General features: G+C 38.7%; 1 long non-coding RNA gene across 1 annotated transcript; it reads left to right on the plus strand.

Moving 5' to 3' along the window:
- The first annotated feature begins 433 nt into the window (after positions 1-433).
- On the plus strand, positions 434-4,424 carry LOC110196916 (uncharacterized). Its single transcript, XR_002321344.1, has 3 exons — positions 434-712; positions 1,715-1,869; positions 4,172-4,424. It is a non-coding gene; the product is annotated as an uncharacterized LOC110196916 (long non-coding RNA).
- Positions 4,425-23,825: the final 19,401 nt, after the last annotated feature.

A 23,825-nucleotide genomic window follows, 5' to 3' on the forward strand; every position in this document is an offset into this window, starting at 1 on the left:
GCTGTTAACTGGATTTGTGGTAGATTGCCAACATCCTGTCTAAAATACGGCACCCAGATTTGAGGAAACTCTCTAGATGTGGTCCCTCCACGGTAGAGGACAGCCAAACCATTTTCTCTCTTGTGAACTCTATACTTGTATTAGTGCAGCCTAAATGCATGTTAATGTTGCTGACCACACATCCCACATTGCTGCCTGATAGTAACCTGCCTCTCTGGGCCTTTCTCTGGGCCTTTTCCAGAACCCTTTTCTAGCCACATCTTCACCATCTTGTCCTTGGGTAATTGATTGGAACTGAGTGTGAAAGTTTGCATTGAGTCACTGGTTACACCTTGTTATTCTTAGCCTATTATGATGTCATGTAGTGATATGAAGATGACCCTGGATGCTCAAAGGCTGTGATAAAAGAGCACAGTAGTATGTTGTACTGGGCTAGAAAGGCACTGAACACAAGGCTGAGCATGGGCTGTGTGTCTGTTACCCAGAGATCAGCCTAGAGAAGTGTAAAGAAGCTTGTCACTGAATTTGGTGATGAAGTTTTCAGCCACTGCAACTCTTAGTGACTTGTAGAAGGATTGTATTCTGCGTTTATGAAGGGAGTAGCCATAGTGACTAAATTAGAGTCCCTGCCTCCTATTTTTTTTTTTTGACCGGACCTTGAATTCATTGCTATAAGAAATTTTCAGTGAGGAAACTCAATTTACCAGCACAGGTCAGCATTTACTCTTCAGACTTACAGAGTTGCCTGAGGCATTGAGAAGTGACTTGGTTAGGGGCACACAAGGCCCAGGTCTTTCTGCTTTCAAGACCAACTCTCTGACTACATACTACACTGGCTCTCATCTTGCTTGTGTTTATATTCTTGTTGTTCAGTTGTTTCAGTCACGTCCAACTCTTCGTGACATGATTTGGGGTTTTCTTGACAAAGATACTGAAGTGGTTTGCCATTTCCTTCTTCAACTCACTTTACAGATGAGGAAACTGAGGCAAACGGAATTAAGTGACTTACCCAGAGTCACGTAGCTAGTAAGTTATCTGAGGCTGGATTTGACCTCATGAAGTACTCTATCCACTGCACCACCTAGCTCCACCTAGCTATGTTTATATAGGGTTTTCTAGGGTTTACCCAGCATTTTCCTCAGAATAATCTCACAAACAAAGCATATGGTATAAAATTATTGCTCTCATTTTACAGATAAGAAAATTGAAGCTCAGAGAGTTTGCATGGTATTACTTTGTATTTATCAGGGACTCTACTAAGCCCATGTGACTCAAAGTCAAAAGCAAAACAGTCTTGGATCTCAAGGAGATTATATTTTAGTTAATGAGACAACACATACACATAAAAATATATGCTGAATATATAGAAAATGAATATGAGGTAGTTTGGGGTGGGAGTGAAGTTGTAGCTGGGGACCGGGAAATTATTTATTTAGAAGATAGGCAGCTAGGTGATTCAGTGAATAGAGCACTAGGCATGTAGTCAGAAAAACCTCAGTTCAAATCCAGTCTCAGACACTTACTAGCTGTGTGACCCTGGCCAAGTCACTTAACCCTGTTTGCCTCAGTTCCTAAGTGATAGGAGTGATAATAGCACCTACCTCCCAGGGTTGTTGTGACAATCAAATGAGATGCTATTTGTAAAGTGCTCAGCACGATGCCTGACACATAGTAGGTGCTTAATTAATGTTTGTTCCCTTCCCCCTCCCCCAAGCTGGCCTCTATCATCACTCCTTGAAACCAGACTCTAAAGAAAACAGGGATTCCAGGATGGAAGGTGAGGAAAGAGCAAAGGCATGGAGAGAGATACAATGTTGTGGGTATGAGTTGTGAGTAGGCCAGTACGGCTGGACCACAGAGCATGAAGAGGTGAGTGAAACATATGAAGACCAGAGAGGTAGGAAGGGGCCAGGTTGTGACAAGGTTTAGGGACCTCCCTCCAGGGTGACATGAAGTAATTAAGTGGTACTCTTTGGGGCAGGTCAAATGACCAGATCTAAACCCACCTAAACAGACTGCCACATCTCTTCACCTTGTCTACAGGGCTGTTTGGAGAGAATTTGTTAAGTGTCTTACTGAAATCCAGTTCTGTTATGGTCATGCTATTCCTCTGATCTATTCGTCTGAGAATTCTGTCACACAAGGAAATGAGCTTAGTCTGGTATGACTTGTCCTTAATGATCTCATGCTGTAAAGGGGTGATCACCTCTTCCCTTTCTATGTTCTCACATTTTTTTTCCCCTTGGGAACTTTGATTTATTTGATGTGGGGCAATCCCAATGTAAAAACTTCCTTTACAAACTCATAGTTTTCAATCTGCATTGGTAAAGGGAGTTTCTAACACCAGGATTCCATCCCCTTCTGCCCCCAAAGAAATCAGAGTTGTGATATCTGTCATCTTAAAAGTATTTCCTGGAACACTTAGGGGTCAGATGACTTTCCCCATGGTCACACAGCCAATATTTGGCAGACATAACTTGAATACAAGCCTTCCTGACTCCAAGACCAGCTGTTTGTCCACTATTGTCTCTAAATTCTCACAAATATTCCTTTAATGATACATTCTCAAATTTTGCCAAGTGTCTGCATCAAGCTCACTGAGCTATTTATTGAAATATTCATATACTTCCTTTTTCTGATAGTAGGAGAATTCTATTCCACTGGGCCAGGGGTGGGGAACCTGTGGCCTCGAGGCCTCACGTGGCCAAGTTTTATAGAACAAGTCCTTTCATTAAGGGGATTTGTTCTATGAAGTTTGGATTCAGTCAAAGGGCCACATGTGGCCTCAAGGCATCAGGTTCTGGACCCTTGCACTGGGCTATGGAAGTCACAAGTGGGGACAGTGCATGGAAGTGGAAAGGTGTAGATTTAAGTTCTTTGTAAAAAAAAAAGTCCTTCTATCAAGAAAAGTCCTTTCAGTACACCTCTTTATTTGACATATGGGGAAACAAGAGGCAAAGAGTGACCCTTATTGAAGGCCATATGACTCAGTGGATAAAATGATAAAATGTTAGTCTTGAAAGCCAGGAAGATGTGAATTCAAATCCTGTTCCAGACACTAGTTGTGTCCCTTTGGACAAGTCCTTTAACCTTTTTCAGTCTCAGTTTCCCCATTTGTAAAACAAGGGGGTTGGACTCAATGGCCTCCGAAGTCCCACGTAGCTCAAAATCTGTAGACCTTCTTTCTGTGGCTGTCTGATCCATGGTTTTTGTTTGTTTGATGTGGTGATGGTGCCATTTTGTTTTTTCAACTATACTACCGTGTGGGACTCTTGTTCTCAGCCACAGGTTAGGGCATTCAAATGGTGATGGGGGAAGTGTCAGCCCCAAGGTAAGCTAGATGGGATTGCTAGATATTCAAAATGTTGAGTCCAGCCAGTTCTCTATCACTGTTGGGCATGACTCAGCTGTGACTGCTATTACCACAGAGAGGGAGGGTCTCCCCTACAACAGCTCCTAAATAGTTTGTATGCTGGGCTACTTGGCACAGTACCCAAGCAGAGAAAGCCAATAAAAGGACAAATACCTTTCCCAAATCGTGCAGGTGATGCTTTCCAGTTGGGCCAGTCCTCTTATTCTGAAAGGTGCCAGGCAAAGGAGATTCAGGGCACAGAGTTTCAATGATTGTTGGAAAATAGTTCCCTCCCAGCTCCGTCTATAAAGCTGAGAATTCATCACGATTTACATCTTGCTGGGATGGCCCTTATAGGCCATGGCAACCTCTTTCCATGTTGAAAGATGTGGATTTGGCTACTTCTCTCAGAAATTAAATCCTCATGCAATCTGCAGACCTTGAAGAGCTGCACCCATGTTGGCTTCTTTCTGTACTGTCTGTATTTAAGCTGCTTCCAGAGTTAAGGATTTTTACTTCAAATATGGAACAAAAAAAGTTAACTTGACCTTTCAAAAATAAAATTAGCATTCTATTCAGAAATGGTAGTTGTCAGGTTGGACGTTGCTATTATCTGGATCCTCACATCTGTGTGAGATGCCCTCTATGAGAGATGGATTTTTTTGCACTAGGGACTTCTTGGGCAGTCTGGTGAAGTCTATGGACCCCTTTTCAGAATAACAGTTTTAAATACATAAGATAGAATACATGGGATGGCAAAGAAATTTTTTTTTTAAGAAACTAGTGAAAATTAAGATGTAATTGTTTTTCCTATCCAAGTTCACCAAACCTCTGAAATCTATCTACTGACCAAAGAGTCTGCGGGCCACAGGTTAAGAACTCTTGTTACAAGAGAAGGAAGGGCAAGAGAAAAGGAATGAAAACTTAGTTCTCCTGCGTGCTGACAGTCGGCATACATCCTCCAGCTCCAGAAGAAAAAAGACAAAAGAAGCTTTCCATCAAGCCCCACCAAACGTTAAAAAGTAAGAATGTGCCAAATAGCCTTTGCTGCTTCCATCCTCAAATGACTTCATAGGCCATTGCAAATAAGTCTAGGTCCTAGGCTTATGTTTAAAAAAAAAAAATAAATAAATAAATAAAGCATTTTTATTTGATGTAATGGGAAAATGTAAAAACCAAATGATCTATGCAATAGTAATTTGTACTGAGGCAAATTTTATAGTTTTACTTGTAAGGTCCCAGTGTGATTTTTTTTTCCTCCTGTAATGGTTACAGAGCCAAATCCATTAAAATCATGTTAAAAGTATTAACATAGCCACATATGGAAACAGGCAAGGAAGTGACAGTGAAACTAAGACGTGACCTGTCATAGGTAGGTATATAGGTATCCATGAGTATGTTTGCATCTTTAAGATTGTGGTATCATAAGATCATAGATCTGGAAGGAAACTGAGGCACAAAAGTTAAATGATTTGCCCAGGGTCATGCAGCTATTAAGTGTCTGAGGCAAAATTAAAATCCACGTCTTCCTTACTCCAAGTTCCATGCCCTATCCACTAACTAAGAAAGCTCACCATAATAGTAAATTCTTCATAAGTGTACTGAGTACATGGGTATATACTATGAGAATATGCATAATTACCATCTCCCAGACCATGAACTGTAGATATTAGGGAAAGATAAAGGGAAAATTAGACCCAACATGGACCCTAGAGACTGGAAGATGAGCACCATTTTTAGGACCAACTCTAAGAGAGCTAGCCAAAAGCTGTATTATCAACTTGGGCAATGACCCATCTGTCACTTAAGTGACTGTACTAAATATTCCCAACATTGGAAGGGTTATCTCTTCTAACCCACTCCCAACTTTTTGAATACCTTCAGAAATTTCAATTAAACTACAAACATTAAGGAATAGATGTGTTAAGAATCGCTAACATAATTTAAGATGGCCAGAGAAGTTTCTTTAAATATATTCATTGTTGGTTGTGATTGGAGTGAGAAGGAAGATATGATAGTGGGGGGAACAAGGAGGGTAGTGCAGTTAAAGAAAGAGGGGATAGGAAGCAAAATCTAAGCCCCAGGATAAGTAACTGCAGTACATTTTTAGAGAGGCAACATGGCATAATGGAAGGGCTAGTCTTGGAGCCAGGAAGACCTAGGTTCAAGGCCTCAGACACAAACTGGTTATACAACCTTGGATAAGTCACTTAACTTATTAGTGCCCTAGAGAGCTCTCTATGACTAGAAGTTAAAGATGAATTACCAGTCATCATCATTCTATACTGATGAAATCACAAGTCCAGATCCAAACCGAGTAATTTTTAGTCCATTAAATCCAAGGGTGTTGGTCAACCTCATCAGGAGTTATTTGCTTGCTTGTTTTCTTTCTCTTACTATAATTTTCATTCAAATAAGAATTTACTGAGTACCTCCTGTGTATTAAGCCTTAATAGCTTAAAAATGATAAAGGCACTAACATAGTGCTTTTGGGACTCTGTAATAAGGAGGACACAATTTTGTTGGGAAATAACCAGTATAGACAGACAAACAAGACATTGTAGGAGAATGATGATGATGACGATGATGATAGAGGCAGCTAGGTGGCACAGTGGATAGAGCACTAACCCAAGAATAAGGAGGACCTGAGTTCAAATTTGGCTTTAGACATTTACAATCTATGTGACTGTGGTGGCCAAATCACTTAACTCCAATTGCCTCCCCACAAAAAAAAAAAAAGAAACAGAATTAATATCAATGGCTTAATTGGATATAACACTTTAAGATTCACAAAGCCCTTTACATGTATCATTTCACTTGGCCTTCACCATAACCCTATCAGGTAGTCTCTCCTTTACAAAGAATCTGAGTCTAAGAGAGGTTAAGTCCCTTGCTCGACTAATTCAACAAACAAGCATATGAGTAAGAATTTGAGCTCAGTTCTTGTTCATTCTAAGTTCAGCATGATCCTCAGTGCCATGCTGCCTCATATTTGCTTACTGATTGCTTCATGAAACATTCTGAGATAAAAAACAAGTGTCCAATAATGTAATAGAAATTATACATAAATTGCTGGGAGAGATAATAGTGATGCTAAGGATGCTGCCTATGTCATGAGGTGGACTTGAGGAAAGAGCTTTAAAAAACCTTCAAGTGCTATCACAGAATTGGGAGGAACCTGACAGGTTATATAGTTTAATCCTGACCTCAGCAAGAATTCCTGAATCTTCTAGAGAAAGGAACCAAGTTCCTCTTAAAGCATCCTATTTCACTCCTGCATGATTTTTATTGCTAGGAAGCCTTTTCTAACATTGAACCTAAATCTGCCTCTTTTAACTTTGATGTGTTGTTCCAAATAGAATAAAACTAATTCCTCTCTCACAACCTTGTTGTTCTTCAATTTTGTCCGATTCTTTGTGACCCAAGTCCATGGGGTTGTCTTGGCAAAGTGCTTTGCCATTGCCTTCACCAGTGTGGCCCCATTTTATAGATGAGGAACTGAGGCAAAAGGGATTAAGTGACTTGCCCAGGGTCACACAGCTAGTCAGTGTCTGAGGCTGAATTTGAACTCAGATCTTCCTGACTCTAGTCCTAGTGCTCTATCCACTGTACCACCTGGCTGCCCCTTCCAATTTTTCCAGTCTTCTTCTACCCTACTCCTCTTAGTGTACTCTGTGATCCAGTGACACCAGCTTCCTTGTGGTTGCTTGCACAAGATACTGCATCTCCTGACTGCACTTTTGCATTGGCCGTCTTCTGTGCTTGCAACACTTGCCCTCTCATTTCTGCCTCTTGGATTCCCTGATTTCCTTCAAGTCCGAGCTAAAATCCAGCCTTCTGTAAAAGGCCTTTCCCCATCTTCCTGAAAGTCAGTGCTTTCGCTCTGAAATAATCTGCAACTTATCTTGTGTTTCTGTTGTCTGTACAATAGTTTATAAAAATTATTTTTATTTATTTCATTAAATATTTCCCAATGATACATAATCAATTTTTAACAATCACTTCTTAAAAATTTTGAGCTCCATTTCTAAAATATAGAGAGAATTAAGTCAAATTTGTAAGAAGGTAAGTCATTTCCCATTTGATAAATGGTCAAAGGATATGAACACGAAGTTCTCATATGAAGAAATTAAAGCCATCTATAGTCATATGAAAAAAATGCTCTAAATCATTATTGATTAGTGAAAAGCAAATCAGAACAACTCTGAGGTACCACATCACACCTATCAGATTGGCCAACATGACCAAACAGGAAAGTGATAAGTGTTGAAGAAGATGTGGGAAAATTGGAACTCTAATGCATTGTTGTGGAGTTGTGAAATGATTCAACCATTTGGGAGAACAGTTTGGAGCTATGCCCAAAGGCCTACAAAAATGTGCACACCCTTTGACCCAGCAATAGCACTTCTAGGGCTATATCCCAAAGAGATCATGCAAATGGAAAAAGGACCCACATGTACAAAAATATTCACAGCAGCTCTTTTTATAGTGGGAAAGAATTAGAAATTGAGAGGATGCCCATCTATTGGGGAATGGCTGAGCAAGTTGTGGTATATGAATGTAATGGAACACTATTGTGCTATAAGAAATGATGAACAGGCTGACTTCAGAAAAACGTGGAAAGACTTGTATGGTCTGATGCTGAGTGAAATGAGCAGAACCAAGAGAGTGTTGTACACAATAACAGCCACGTTGTGTGATGACTAATATTGATAAACTTAACCCTTCCCAGCAATACAAGGATCTAAGACATCTTCAAAAGCCTCATGATGGAAAATGCTATCCACATACAAAGAAAGAACTATGGAATTTGAATGCAGATTGAAGCATACTATTTGCTATTTTTTTTCTCTCTTCTGTTGAGTTTTGTTTCCTCTTTCTGGTGGTTCTTCCTGTTGTTTCTAATTTTTACTTACAGCATCACTAATCTGAAAATATGTTTAATAAGAATATATATATATATATCCTATATATCTATATATATATATATCTATATCTATATATATATATATATATATCCTATATCAGATTGTGTACCGTCTTGAAGAGGGTGGTGGGGAGGAAGGGGAAGAAAAATTTTAAACTCAAAGGCATATGGAAGTGATTGTTGATAAATCAAAATAAATTAATAAAAAAAATTTGAGCTCCAAATTCTCTACCTCCTTCCCATTCCTCTCCCCTCCTTGAGAAAGCAAACAAATTGATTGCAATTGTACATGTGAGGCCATATAAAAAATATTTTTATATTAGCCATGTTGCAAAACCAAAAAACAAATAAAATAAAATGATATAAAGTTTTTAAAAAGTATGCTTCAATCTACATTCAGAGTTCATTGATTCTCTTTCTGGAGGTAGATAGCATTTTTTTTTATCTTGGGTCCTTTAGAATTGTCTTAATGAGAGTAGCTAAGTCTTTCACAGTTGATCATGCTCACAGTATTGTTCCTGTTGTATGTGGTTTGCATATATCCCTCTATTAGATTGTGAGCTTCTTGAGGGCAGGGGTGGTTTCCAGTACTTAGTACAGAGCCTGGCACATGGTGGGTACTTAACAAACACTCAGTGACTTCAACTTGACTTTCTCATGGTACCCAAAGTAAAAGAATGATGAGTATGGATTGGGTCAGTCAAGGGTGAAGGGTGAGGAGTGCTGATCTTCGGCTTGAACAGACTGATGAACTTGGATTGTCATAAAAGGAAGCGACAGGGTGTGGAACCTAATTTTGCCTCTTCTTTTAACCAGTTATGAGGCCTTGGACAAACAACATACTTCTCTGCCCTTCAGCTACTATATCTGCAAAATGAAAGGGTTAGATTAGATGTCCTGTAAGAACCTTTGCAACATTAAAATTAAAATTTTTAATGCTTCCTGACAATCTCCAGGACTGTGGAAGATCACCTCCCAAGTTCTTCCTTAACTCTACTTTGAGCCTTAGACTACATCTTTGGACTACATCTTAGGCTGAGGTCCTAACCATGCCACATCAAGACTATTAATATCATCTATTTGATAGTAATGTAACAATGAAATCTGTTTATATGTCACTTATGTACATTATCTCATCTAAGCTTCCCAAAACACATGAAGCATACTATTATCCCTATTTTGCATATAATGAAACTAAAACATAGAGAGACTAAATGACTTACCCAGGGTTATGTAGCTAATAAAGTGTCAGAGTCAGGATTTAAACCCAGGTTGTCCTGATTCCAAGCCCAGCAATCAATCAATCTTTGTTATTGCTTACTGTAAGCCAGACACTATGCTAAGTGCTGGTGATACAAAAAGAGGCAAAAGATAGTCCCTGCCCTGAAGAAGGTTACAGGATAATGGGGAGACAACATACAAACAAAGCAAGCTAAATACAAGGATAAATAGAAATAATTAAGAGAGGGAAGGCACTGAAATTAAGAGAGGTTAGGAAAGGCTTCCAATAAAAGATGAGATTTTATTGATTTTGTCATACCCCCATTGAGCTAGTCTCACCATGAATTTCAGTTGAATAACTAAATATCTTCTAAATAGTGGCATGGCCAGGGTGCCTTGTCTGCCTAGGGCCACCTTCTGCTGTTGGCACCCACATGAAGGTAGACTGTGCTGGTTCTTTGGACTGCAGGTTACTATCAGAACCATCCAGAAACACTGCTATCACTGTGCTTGGGTACGCAGTTGAAAACTGATATCTGGAGTGATCACACTGACTTTAAAAAAAATAACAACTTCTTTCAGTCCACTATCGTGTAGCATCTAATTTGAATCATAACTTTGACATACTCATGACCCTTTTTTGTTCTTTTTTTTACCTTAAACACTTCTGCTCTCCTCAACTTCAAGTGAGCTTATGGGGTCGCCATTCAGGAAGACTTGAGCTTTCTGCTTTAGACCTCGAAGAGTCAAGTTAAAGCCCAAATGATTTGAGGGAGCACGTAGGACCTACTCAGAAATAAATAACTTACAGAGAATGAAAAAGAAAATTTGAGGAAATTATAAGAATTTCTTTTAAAGCTTTATATTTGAAAATGGCATATGAATACGAAGAAAAACTCATTTGAGGTTAGGCTTAAGCCCCATCCCTAAGCACTTGCTAGGTGATCAGTCAGGATGCAGGATGATGCTTTGCTCACCTTTCTTCTGTGGATCTGGTCTATAGTGCAAAGATTGGCTTTGTCGTCTTAGACCTGACATTTCATTTCCCCACATTTAAAATGGGGATGGTGATGGTTCTCCCATTTGCCTTATGGACCCAAAGGGGTCCACAGATGGATGTCAGGGGGTCCTGAAACTTGCATGGGAAATAAATTACATGTTTATTTGCACTAACCTCTAAATGAAATTTTCTGCATTTTCTTCAATTACTTGAAACATTATTTTGAGAAGGGGTTCATGGGTTTCTCCATGCTGCCAAAGGCATCCATGATTAAGAACCTTTGACTTACGTGAGGGAAGAAACTTAGATGATTGATGTGAAGGAATTTTGAAAAAAAAGAAATAAGGAATGCTGTGAGAGGTAGCATGGTCATGGTGGATGGAAAACTGGCCTTGGAGTCAGAAAGACTTGGGTTCAAAAGCTGCCTCTCTGGCACTGTGCTAGCTTCTGAGAATACACGTGTCTCTATTCTCATGGAGTATGCATTCTACAATGGCTTAACTCATCTCCCTAATGTGCCATTTCAATCTTATTACTCCTTTATTCAGAAACCCCACTGCCCCTTATTACTTGTGACTAAAGCATACAATCCTGATCCTGGCATTCAAAGCCCTTGACATTCAGGCTTCCAGCTAACTTTCAGCCTTATTATACTACTTCCTTTTAGGTATTCTGTTCCAGCCACTCTATTTGCTGTTCTCATTCTGACATTTCTCCTGTCTTCCTGACTTTGGGTCATCTTTCTCCCCTTCTCTCCATTTCTGGAATGGACTTCCCCAAATTTTTTTTTTTCATTTTTTGAAGTCCCTTCTTTCCTTCAAGGCCCAAACGAGCAGCTAATTCTTCCATGGCCACCCTTTCTGATACTCTGCCATCCTCCTTAATGCCCTATTCAGTCGAAAGTAACTTCTTTGTACGTGTCACACTTTTTCTTCTATCAAAATTATTTGTATATGTGTTATTTCTCCATTCTCCATTAGATTGTAAGCCTCTTGACACCTGGCCATGTCTATTTGTGTATCCCCAACATCTAACACAGTGCCTTGTTCATGTAGGGTGCTTATAAAAAGTCTTTGTTGAATTGAATTAAACTTAACTAAGATATTCTTTAATTGATAATAAGACTTCAGAGATATGCTGAAGTCTTGCTTAAAATCTTTGTTGTTGCTGGTTTTCTGAATTACATTACGCAAAAGTCACTTGACCTATGTGACCACAGATACTCACTTGTCAGTAAATTCTATCTAATAATAAATTTCTGTCTTAAAAGGAAATTGGGGAAGTATAATTGTTTGAAGCAACTCTACAGGGAAGGAGTTGGGAATTACAAGGATTAATTCATCCATATATAGTTTCTCTGTGATTCTAACTGGAAAAAGGGGAGCAAGAGTAGTTTGGTCACTTACAGAGGCTGAGCCGATGTGATACTGAAACATCTGGATGAAAGATGAAAGATTCAGTGGATCATACTGCTGCTTAGTGCAAAACATGTTGCATGTGGATATTTGGAAATATCTGGATGATTTCCTATATTCGATGTTGTTCATCCACATGTTTACAGTTGTATGTACATAGCTCAAAAAAAGTTAGCAAAGTACTGAAAAGTAGTTTTCACATGTTATATAATTTGATCCTCACAACAGCTCTATAAGGTAAATGCAACTATTCTCACCCACTTTGTTGTTGTTCAGTTGTTTGAGTTGGGTCCAACTCTTCGTGACCCCATTTGGGGTCTGACTCTTTATGACCTCATTTGGGGTTTTCTTGGTAAATATACTGGTATGGCTTGCTATTTCTTTCTCCAGTTCATTTTACAGATGAGAAAACTGAGGCAAACAATTGAGTGACTTACCCAGGGTCACACAGCTAGTTTGAGGCCGGTTTTGAACTCAGGAAGATGAGTCGTCCTGATTCCAGGCTCATCACTCTATGCACTCTACCACCTAGCTGCCCTCACTTTGCAGATGAGGAAACTGAGCCTCAGAAAAGCTAAGGGACTTACTCAAAGTCATACATCTAGCAAGTGTCTGAGATAAGATTTGAATTCAGGTCTTCCTGACCCAATTCAGAAAGCCTAATACACTGTATCCATTGTGCCACCTAAGAACCAAAGATTTTCTTTTTTTGATGTGCTTTCTACTTTGTAGAACTCACCTCACCATAATTTATTGCACATTTCTGTTAATTGCAGTATCCTTCTAAATAACCCTTTCTTCCTTCTCCTTCCTCCCAACAGTCATGTGCATTACCTCCAGACTACTTCAGGATGTTGGGTCTGTGATTTCATTGTCATACACACCCTCTTCAATAACACAAATGAAAACCTATAAAATCACTTCTGACCCTCTCCAGCTCTTGTCCTAGGCCTTCCGTACGTTCCCTGTGAGGAGCGGGGGTCTCCATTTAGATCTCTTGATGTTGTTACGTTTACACTGCTCGACTCACATCATTCTTTTACAAAGAAAATATCAGCAGTTCCCCAGTTTTTTATCTAGGGATAACTCACTTGTTTGGCATTGAAGACCTTCCTCTGGACTGTCCACCTGGTAAGAATATTCTGTTTCAACCAGGGTGATCTACCCACTGCATACTAAACTTGTCATACTTCTTCTATGTTATTTATGTTCATTCTGTTTGCCCTATTTATGGCAGCTAGGTGGCCAATAGATAGAACACTGAGCCTGGAGTCAGGAAGACTTGAGTTCACATCCAGTCTCAGACTTACTAGCTATGTGATCCAGGGCAAGTCACTTAACTGTGTTTGCCTCAATTCCCTGATCTGTAAAATGAGCTAGAGAAGGAAATGGCACACCACTCCAGTATCTTTGCCAAAAAAAAGCCCAAATGAGGTCACAAAGAGTCAGACACAACGAAATGATTTTACATTTCCCCTACTTAGGATGCTTTTCCCCTTTCCTGCTCCTTTTCCACATCTGACCCATTCTTTAGGGTCTAGCTTAAACCCCATATCTTCGATGAAACCATCTCAACACCTTTCAGCCTCTGTGTCTCCGTTGTCTGGTGGCACTTATTATTACATATATCCGACATTTTATCACTTAATCATCAACCTATCTTATTTCCTTTGTCATATGTGTATAGCTTGTCCTTAGGACAAATTCTTTAGGACCCTCTTGTATGTATACCTTTCTGCTCCCAACACAGTGTTCAGACCACTGTGGGTATGCAATAAATCCCAGTTGAATTGAATCAAATGTGTTCAATTACTGGTTTAGACCTTTTTTTATCCCCTGATAACAGAAGTACCATCTCATATGGTCAATACATTATATGCTTGTACTAGCAATTTCAGACCCGCTTTCACTAAATCTGAAGTCCAACAAAAGTACTTTGACATATAGACCGCATTTTGTATTCTGCTTTGAAAATAATGTTGACACAGATTTCTGGTTAAACAAGTACAATTATCTTTGCTTTTTAAAAAATGATTGATTTTGAGCTAGTTATAGAATGTGATACCAAATTTTATATCCATTTCTTGGGCCTCTTCCTGGGCACATGAAGATTACTTTGGAAATGAGACATGTCTTAACCAGCCACTGAAACATCTTGCAAGAAAGAAAGTTGCCAGTGTAAATACTTCATGTGAAAGACTTGTGAAAAATGAAAACATAGGTCTCCGAGTTTTCCACAAACTTGTGAATGGAGCCAAAAGGCTTCCAGGCCATAGGACTTTAAAAAAAATCATCTGTTCCGTGCAATCTCAGAGTCAGATGGCTTTTCTAGCATATGTGCATATATTTTATCAAGACTTAGCGACCATTTTGTGGTTGCTGTTCTGGAGTAAGCTTTCCATTCCTTTCAAATAGGCATGGTCCTGAATTTGTTTTAGGACTTCTTCTGTACCTTGGGAAGACATATTTTAAAAAAATACAACACATAATGTTCATATTGTTGTTTATTGTCCCTGAGTTGGGTCTATTTTCCCCTTTAGTCATTAATCAGTTATTGCTCTACTCAAGTTTGTAAAATAAGGCTGGTTTAATACAGTATAGGTTTAAAATCTGGATTCCCTGATTTCCTAGGGCCGCTGCTATGCTCTGTAGTTAGAAAGGCCATGGATAGTAGACTGGATGCAGCATTTCAGATGCATTCATCTAGACATAAGTTAGAAATGTCTATCCAGAACCACTGACTAAAACATTTTGGTAAGACATATTTTGGCATCCATCCACATAATAGCAGCCCAAAATATTTTTAAGGACAATAGCCCATTTTTTTTTGAATGGATATATGTGCCTACCTAGACAAAATGTGATCACTAGTCTTGTGTCCTTCAGCTCTGAAAAAATTTTAGAGTTCAGGGAAGCATCCTGGGATGCCGAAGGTTACTTAAGGGGTGCTGAATGTTAAATATGCCATTTTCAAAGTTGTAGAGATGCTTTATAGGAAGCAGCCTCAATAGGTTTTGTCACGTCTGTAGGTTTCAGGCACTATCCAAATAGGTAGCTCAAACTGCAAACTAAAACAAAAAGGTTTACGCAGCAGGTTAAACCAGTCTGGCTTTCTTAACAGAGCTGAAAAATTTATGGTTGGTTTTTTTTTTTTGCTGAAATGGTTTGAGGATCTCAGCTATGAAATCATTAGTGACATTTCTTTGTAAAAAAAAAAATTCTAAAAAACATGTAATCAACCCAAGAGAGGCCGACAAGAGATGGTTGGTTTTCAAAATCCATTCTAGGATCCAAGCTATCCTTGGATTATCTGTCTTCTGTTTTGCCCTTCGTTGGTAGGACGTGATCCCTTAAATTTTGTTGCTTTGAGACTTTGATGCAATTAAGGCAAGGCTTCTCTGGTGAGCAAACAATTTATATATATATATATATATATATATATATATATATATATATATATATATATATATATATATATATATATATCACCAAATGGGTATTACTTTCCAGGCCTTTTCTTTTTTCTTTTTTTGGTTAGCCACAAGTATAAAAATGACTAAGGCGTCCACAGCAGGAAATGAGGATAAGCATTTAAAAGATTGATAGCAGTATAATTGATAACAGATGAGAATGAAGCCCTTTTTGATGTCACAAGAATACAAGATTTTTGAAGTCTTATAGACATCCGAGTAAAAAAACACCATGACACATTCAACTATAGAGATAATAGGTAAACAGTCGGCAGAATAGTGACATCAAGCAAGGTACAGAAATGCGTGTTTAACAAATATGTTTCCCAGTGTTATGGAAAGATGATGACTTTCCTGGGCCTCTGTTTCCCCACCTAAAAAATGAAGATGATAAGCTTTGTCTAGTGAATTTGGAGCAGGGTTGAAGTATGACTTCTGATGCATACTGACTCTGTGACTCTGGGTAAGTCATATTGCATCTGAGTGTTCTAAGCATCTTTTTTTAAAAATAAATTTATTTATTTATTTATTTATTTTTAGTTTTCAACATTCACTTTTATAAGATTTTGAGTTCTAAAATTTTCCCCCCTCCACTCCCCTTCCCCAAGATGGCATACAATCTGATATAGTCTATACATGTATGATCATATTAACATATTTCCACATTAGTCATGTTGTGAAAGAAGACTCAGAACAAAAGGGAAAAACCATGAGAAAGAAAAAACAAAAACAGAAAACAACAAAAGAAAGAGAAAATAGTATGCTTCAATCTGCATTCAGACTCCATAGCTCTTTCTCTGGGTGTGGATAGCATTTTTCCTCGTGAGTCTTTTGGAATTGTCTTAGATCATTGCATTGCTGAGAAGGGCTAAGTCTATCAAAGTCAGTCATCACACAATGTGGATGTTACTGTGTACAATGTTCTCCTGGTTCTGCTCACTTCACTAAGCATCAGTTCATGTAAGTCTTTACAGGTTTTTCTGAAGTCTGCCTGCTCATTTCTTATGGAGCAATAGTATTCCATTACATTCACATGCCATAACTTGTTCAGATATTCCCCAACTTATGGGCATCCCCTCAATTTGCATTTCTTTGCCACCACAAAAAGAGCTGCCATAAATATTTTTGTACTTATTGGTCCTTTTCCCTTTTTTGTGATCTCTTTGGGATACAGATCTAGAAATGGTATTACTGGATCAAAGGGTATTAGGAAACTTTTTAAGACTATAAATTGCGTGGTAGGTGCTGGTCTACATTGGTAGCAGGAGATCACAAATTGGGTCTAAAAAAAATAATACATTATTTACCTTACAACTGTGTTGTGAGGAAAATGCTTTGGAAAACTTGGAACATTATATAAATGTGAGTGGTGATTATGATGATGATGATGATGATGATGATGATGATGATGATTTTCTAATATGGTTCAAACTAAAGAAGGATGTCAAGGTTAGCCAAATGCTCCTAATTATATATGACATTTTAGCAATTGTGTCAACTTCTGGAAGTCTAAAATATTTTTGGTGAAATCCACAGATTATGAAGGAGAATAATCTAACCATCCATACTAGAAAAACATAGTAGATGAGTAATATGTTGCCTAGAACACATGCAGTTAGATGAGGAGCCTATCAGTATATTCCATCAATATGTAGATCATAGGCAGGGATTGCCAATGGACAGCGAACTGAGTTCTGAATTGAGCAGGGGAAGATATAATTGTATTACATTTGGGTAACAGTACAATGCTTTCAATGCTTTCCAATTGTTTCCTGCGACAAAAGACCATCTCTTTTAACACACACATATATCCTGGGTGATCCTATTGGTTATGAATCATACAATATCATGACCTTGGATTAAATTATAAATAAACCAAAGGTCAAATGAAATATGGGAGTAAGATGACTACAATATGTAAGTAGTGATGTCTTGCACTGACAAATGCAATAAAAGACAAGATCAAGGGCACGTATCACTGGAAAAGGAGTTGAGCTGCTCAAGAGGCAAGATAAGAGAAAAGATGGACAACCTAAGTGTGATATAGTATTTGGAAGATCCTAAAAAAGAAGAAGGACTGTACTGCACTAGGTAGGTCCTCTATGCAGGATGTATTTGGAAAATATGAACAAGAATCGCAAGAAATGAAGTGATGAAAAGATGGCACTATTTCATCATTTGTGCCTTTAAGTTTATGTATTCTAAAGCTAGAAACTGGAAAAAAAAAGTTCTATTTTTTTCACAGCTCATTTAAGCCATAAACATATAAAATAGAATTTAAAATAAGAATTCTGATCTACTTCCTTAGGTGAGATATGTGTCTGAGACTAGTCACCTAGAGAAGTAGAGGGGCTAAAATAAAGAAAATTTCAATGAATGAAATAGGTTTCTTTCTTCACATACAGAAATACATAAAAAGAAAATTGATTTGATTGTAAAATTATATAGTCCTTTCACTTTTTTCGAAGCAACCACTTTAATAGATTCTGTGGCATAATCCACCCTTGTAAATGAGCAACCACAGAAAGAAATAAGTTAATGTCTATTATGGCATAAGAATTGGCCATTTAGGACTTTTAAATCTTCCTTTAAGTTGGGGTCAACTTAAATGCTGGATGTACTTGGAGTGGAAAACCTCTCCATCCAGCCTCTCGCCAACCTTTCCTCTTCTGACTGCCTACTTTGAACTATTTGTATTTATCATAGTAACCTCCTCTCTCTAATTTCTGCATTGATATTTTATATTTTTATATATCCCTTCTCTTCTCACCCCCAGCACTATCATGAATCAGTAAATGGTCTGATTTGCATTATATTTTATGTAAATGCTGTCTTTTTTATTTTCCTATCCTAAATTGCAAGCTTCATGAGGGCAGTGGAAATGTCAGCCTGATCTTTGTATCTCATCCCATTTTCTAGTTCAATATATTGTCTGGTAGAATTAATTTGTAAATGCTTGGTAAATATTGAATCTTGCTAAGCCTGCCCTTCTAAATGCAGAGGATGTTAACAGTGGCTGGGGGAGTCTCTGTTTGCTACAACTGCTATTAATTAAACCAATTCAGTTCAATTCCAAATGGATTTAAAAAGCAGTGCACCACGCTAGGCACTAAGGAGATCAAAGGCCAGAGAAGACAAAGTTCATGCCCTTGTAGAGCTTACAATCTAGCAGAATAATAAGGCATTTCAGATCCACAAAAATCAACACGCATAAAAGAAACTTGTTATTTTTCCTCCGATCGTATCTTCCACATTTCACGTTTTTGTTGAGGGTACTACCATGCTTATAGTTAACCAGGCTCATAACCTCAGAGCCACTTCTGGCTCTTTTCTCTCCTTTAGCCCTCATCCTTCCCTTATATAATCAGATTCCAAGTCTTGTTGGCACTGTAATTTAAAAAAAAAAACCACTAATAGTATAAAGTACTATAAGATCAAATGAGGGAAGATTGGCAAGAATGAGGGTGGAAAATTTTCCACTTCCTCCTCCCTAAATCTGTCTATTTACAGGGCTACCATGGAGGCAGCTGGTGGGGAAATGGATTCAGTATTTAATAGGCCTGGAGTCAAGAAGACCTGATTTCAGATCTAGTCTCAGGATACTTAGTGGCCTTGTGACCCTAAGCAAATATCTTAACTTCTAGTTTCTTCAGCTTCCCTGCCCCTTTACCCCCCACATTGGGATGTGGACTCCTTGAGGGCAGGAACTGTTTTTCATTTTGTCTTTGTGTTCAGGTTACCTAAGAAAGTGCAACGTAAAACCTTATTAGATTGTATTGGATAGCTATACAAGTAACTAGAACACAGTGTAAAAGATTAAAAACAGATGTTACCATGAGATGGAGGAGGGATCATTTTCAATTGGAGAGATAAGCAATAGTTCCTTAGATAAGATTACTTTTGAGCTGGCCATTAAAGGATGGCAATCATTCTGGAATAGGGAAAGAGTATGGGCCAAAGAATAATGGTGGGGCATGTGCTAGGGTTGGCAGTTTTATTGGAGCATAGGTGTGTGATATGAAATCAGAGTGGAAACATAAAATGACACAAAATTAGAGAGGGCCTTAAATGCCAGGCAAAGGAGTTTCAACTTTATTCAGTTAATGAAATGGAGGCACTGACAAATTCTAGGCAGAGGAGAGCAAACCTAGGGTTGTCCAGGACAGGTGAAGGGGGAGAAAGGAGGAGAAGGAACGCTGGTTGGGAAGCTGTTGAAATAGTGCCTATGGGTGGGTGATAGTGATGTCTGTCTAGGGGCAGTGGCAATGAAACCAGAGAGCTGTGGAAGATGTGACAAATGGTGCAGAAATTGAAATCAGTAGAACTTTGGAAGTGTTCGGATGTGGAAGGTGAGAGAATTCAAAGAGAAAATCAAGTCTTCAAATGCACAATACTAGGTGGTACCACTGACAAAAATGATGAGGTCAGGAAGAGGAACAGGTTTGGAGGGAGGAAAAACTGTGGTTTTGAATATGTTTAATTTGAGATGCTGGCTAACAATTAATCAATTAGTTGACGAACATTTATTAAATGCTTTCTGTATGTCAAGCTGAGGATACAATGAAAGGCAAAAATAGCTCCTGTCCTCCAGGTCTTCTCTCATTCCAGTGGGGAATGTGATGTGTAAATAACAATGCCCATTTAAGACATATGGATTAGTGCCTCTGAGGGAAGGCACTAGCTGGAGGAGAGGGCTGTCGAGATGGAACAGTGAGAAGGCTTCTGCAGAAGGCAGGATTTGAGCTGAGTCTGGAAGAAAGCATCACTTTGACATATTTATGACCCTTCTTTGTTCTTATTTTTAACTTAAACACTTCTGCTCTCCTCAACTCTGCATATACAGAGGTCCATGCTTGTGGTTTCACTGGTATAGGAGACTCATGCTAAGGAATCTCTTTCTTTCAAAGCAGATCATCACCTACTCTGCCACTGATAATTTTAATGTTACCTAATACACTGAGAGGTCAAGTAATTTTTTCCAGTGTCCCATAGGGAATGTATCTGGGACTTGAACCCCGGTCTTCCTGGCTCTGACTTTATCTACCACACCATGCTTCTATATGTATGTGTGTGTGTGTGTGTGTGTGTATGCAAATGTATATATACACACATATGCATGTGTACATATACATATGTTTATGCATATACATATGTACACACGTGCATAAATGTGTATACACACATATGTGCATGTGTACATATACATATGTATATGCATATACATATGTATACATACTTGCATGCACATATATACGTGTGTGTGTATGTGTGTGTGTGTGTGTATGTGTGTATATATATGTTACATAGCCATTTCTTCCCAATCCAACCTCTTTCTAGGAGATATCCACATAATACAAACCATTTCTTCAAACCCACTATGATTGGTCATTTTCCCAGTGTAAGTAGACTAGTGGTCTCATGCTGTAAGGTAGCATTATAGAGTACAGGTGGCAGGAACACAGGGAGATTAATGTCTTTCAACTTGCCTCTGATCACAGATGATTGCTGTGAAATTATACAGGTGACTCAGTAATAAGGGGCAGGTTGACATTGATATGCATGGATGGTTAATGATATATCATGACAGAAGTCATATCCAGGCATCATCTGGGGCACACGATGAAAACAAACTGGAGTCAGACATAGGACACTGTCAGTGATAGTGTAGGATATGGAGAAGGAAGAGGAGGAGAGTCCTCGGTACTAGTCAAACCATTTTCCAAGAACTGAGTCTGTTTTCAACCTGAGATTCAGGGAAGATTTGAGAGGCCCAAAGACCAATAATAATGACATAAGGGCAGGGAAAATTGGGTTTGGAACATCGAGATTTAACATTATTTATACTAGAAGTCAGCCAATAAACATTTATTAGGCACCTATGTCAGCCAGGCACTATGCTGAGCTCTAGGAATACAAAGAAAGACAAAAGGTGGTTCCTGCTCTCAAGCAGCCTACAGTCTAGTTTGGAGGAGGCAACCTGCAAATAACTACGTGCAGACAAGATACAGACAGAATAAATGGGAGAATAATCACCAGAAGGAAAGCACTAACATCATGGGGGATCAGGAAAGGCTTCTTGGAAGCCTTGTTCTTTCTGGGAACTGGAAGCAGCTAGGTGGCACATGGACAGAGTGCTGGACCTGGATCCTAAAAGATACGAGTTCCAATTCAGCCTCAGACATTTACTAAGCTGTATGACCCTGAGCAAGTCACTTGACCTCTCTGCTTGCCAATTTCCTCATGTGTAAAATGAAGATAAAAATCACACCTGACTCCCAGGCTTGTTGTGAGATAAAAATGAGACAATATTTTCAGTGTTTGTGCTTTGCAAACATTAAAGAGCATTGTAAATACTAACTATAAGTGATAATTATCACAAGATTGTAGCTGCCATTTAAAGGAAGCCAAGGCAGCCACGAGGTAGAAATAAGAAGGGAAGGGAGAGTATTTGAAATTTTATCATCAAGTATATATTTAGAGTAGAGGAAAGGTAGAGATCTGATCACCTATGACTAGCTATCTCCAAATTTCTACATGGATAAGACTGAAGAAATTCAAGGGTAGAGGAGTCACAGATTTTCACAAGACTTCGATAAAGAAAGGCAAGCTGTGTAGATATAAAGTACTTAATGGAAGCATGTGATTTACAACATTGATGCTTTCAGTATTTGGTAAGAGCAGATTTCCTGTCATCTGTCTTCAAAAATAAACCATTATCCATAACTGATTGGAAAGTTTACAAGTTCTTAGGAAGAAAAATTAGCATTTTATCATTATTGTGTGTGTGTGTGGTTTTTTTTTTCTCTCTCTCTCTCTCTCTCCAGGATACAAAACTTCCAGATAACTTTTCACGTTGTTCACATTGACAGTCATTTGAAATGTTACTTACTCCACAAAAGATTTTACACATGATCAAAAAAAACACTATGGAAAAGGGAGTATTGACAACAGCCTGGCTGGAGAACATTTGGGGAACATTCTTTTTTTTTTCTAATAAACCAGAGGTTTCACAAATAGCTAAAGTACTGTAATATTGGGTTTTTGTTAACAGGCTAGGAAAGATGGCCTTTAATATGAGAGAGCTGTATTGTTGAAAAAACTACTCTAGAAACCATTGAAACATATTATTTATCACTACAGATTATGAAAATGTATGGGGGGAGGGAATAAGCATTTACATAGCGCCCACCATATGCCAAGCATTGTTCTAAGCACTTTTGTAAATATTATTTCATTTGATACAACAATCCTACAAGTAAGTGTTCTTATTATGCTCATATTACAATTGAGGAAACTGAGGAAAACAGATTAAATGACTTACCCAAGGTAACACTAGTAAGTTTCTGAGGTTGGATTTGAACTCAGATCTTTCTCACTCCAGACCCAATGTTCTATGCACTGGGCAAACCTGTGTAGAGAGGGGCCACAACAGAATCTTGGCTCTGCAGAGGTGAGTAGATGGTTCAGGATATAAACCTTCAGTATGTGCAGTCATGTGTATCGTCATCATAAGTGAGCAAAAGACTGCAGCCTTATATCCATAGTGGCATCATTATGGGCACACGTGTATTTAGGAAAAGAGTCCCACCAGAGGCTCAAGTTCCTTAAAAATGGTAGAGGTGTGACTGTAAACATGGTTTTAGAATTTCTTGACTTTGGTGTTAGTAGCAGCCAGTGATTCTTTGTCATTTTACACCTAGTTCTGTTTTGTAGAATCAATGACACTGCTCTTGGACAGCAAGAGATTGGTGCTTTAGAGCCAGCCATATGGCATTTGGTGGCCAATTCAATTCAATTCACCAGGCATTTTTAGGAAGCTTGACCGATGTTCCAGGCATTGTACTAGGAGCTGAGCATAAACAAACAAACAAACAGAAATGAAACAATTCCTACCCCCAAGGAGCTTATACTCTGTGGATGAGTATCCTTCACAAGGGATCCAGCCATTGTCTCTTGACACTGTGTGCATACCTGTGGAGGCTGTAGGCAAATACATTTGGGTAGTATCAACTTCTGGCATTCAAGAACAGCAAGTTGATGGCGGACTTTTGCTATTGGATATGAATACTATTTAAGAGTTATAGCATGCACAGTGGCCACAGCCCGGTAAAAAAGCTTGGGCAGATGGGCTAAACCAGATTGAGGGTAACTAACAGACCTGAAATCCAATGGTGAGGTAGTGGGGTGCCTAGCCCAATTAGAACAATTTGTTCTAATGGCCACGAAGGTGGCTCTGTGGAGTGCTTAGAGCTTGGTCAGACATCAAAGACACCAAGGTCAACCTCTGCATCCTGGGCTATCAACAGTCATCTTGACTCTTGTCCTACCACTAGACTTTAATGACTCTGATAGAGATTGAGACTGATGCCTTCATGCAGCCCTGCCTCACTTAAATCCAATTCACGCACAAGTCAAGACATCACCTGTGATGTCATTGGTC

The sequence above is a fragment of the Phascolarctos cinereus genome, unplaced genomic scaffold (assembly GCF_003287225.1).
Source record: "Phascolarctos cinereus isolate Bilbo 61053 unplaced genomic scaffold, phaCin_HiC Scaffold_5;HRSCAF=322, whole genome shotgun sequence".
Taxonomy (NCBI): Eukaryota; Metazoa; Chordata; class Mammalia; order Diprotodontia; family Phascolarctidae; genus Phascolarctos; species Phascolarctos cinereus.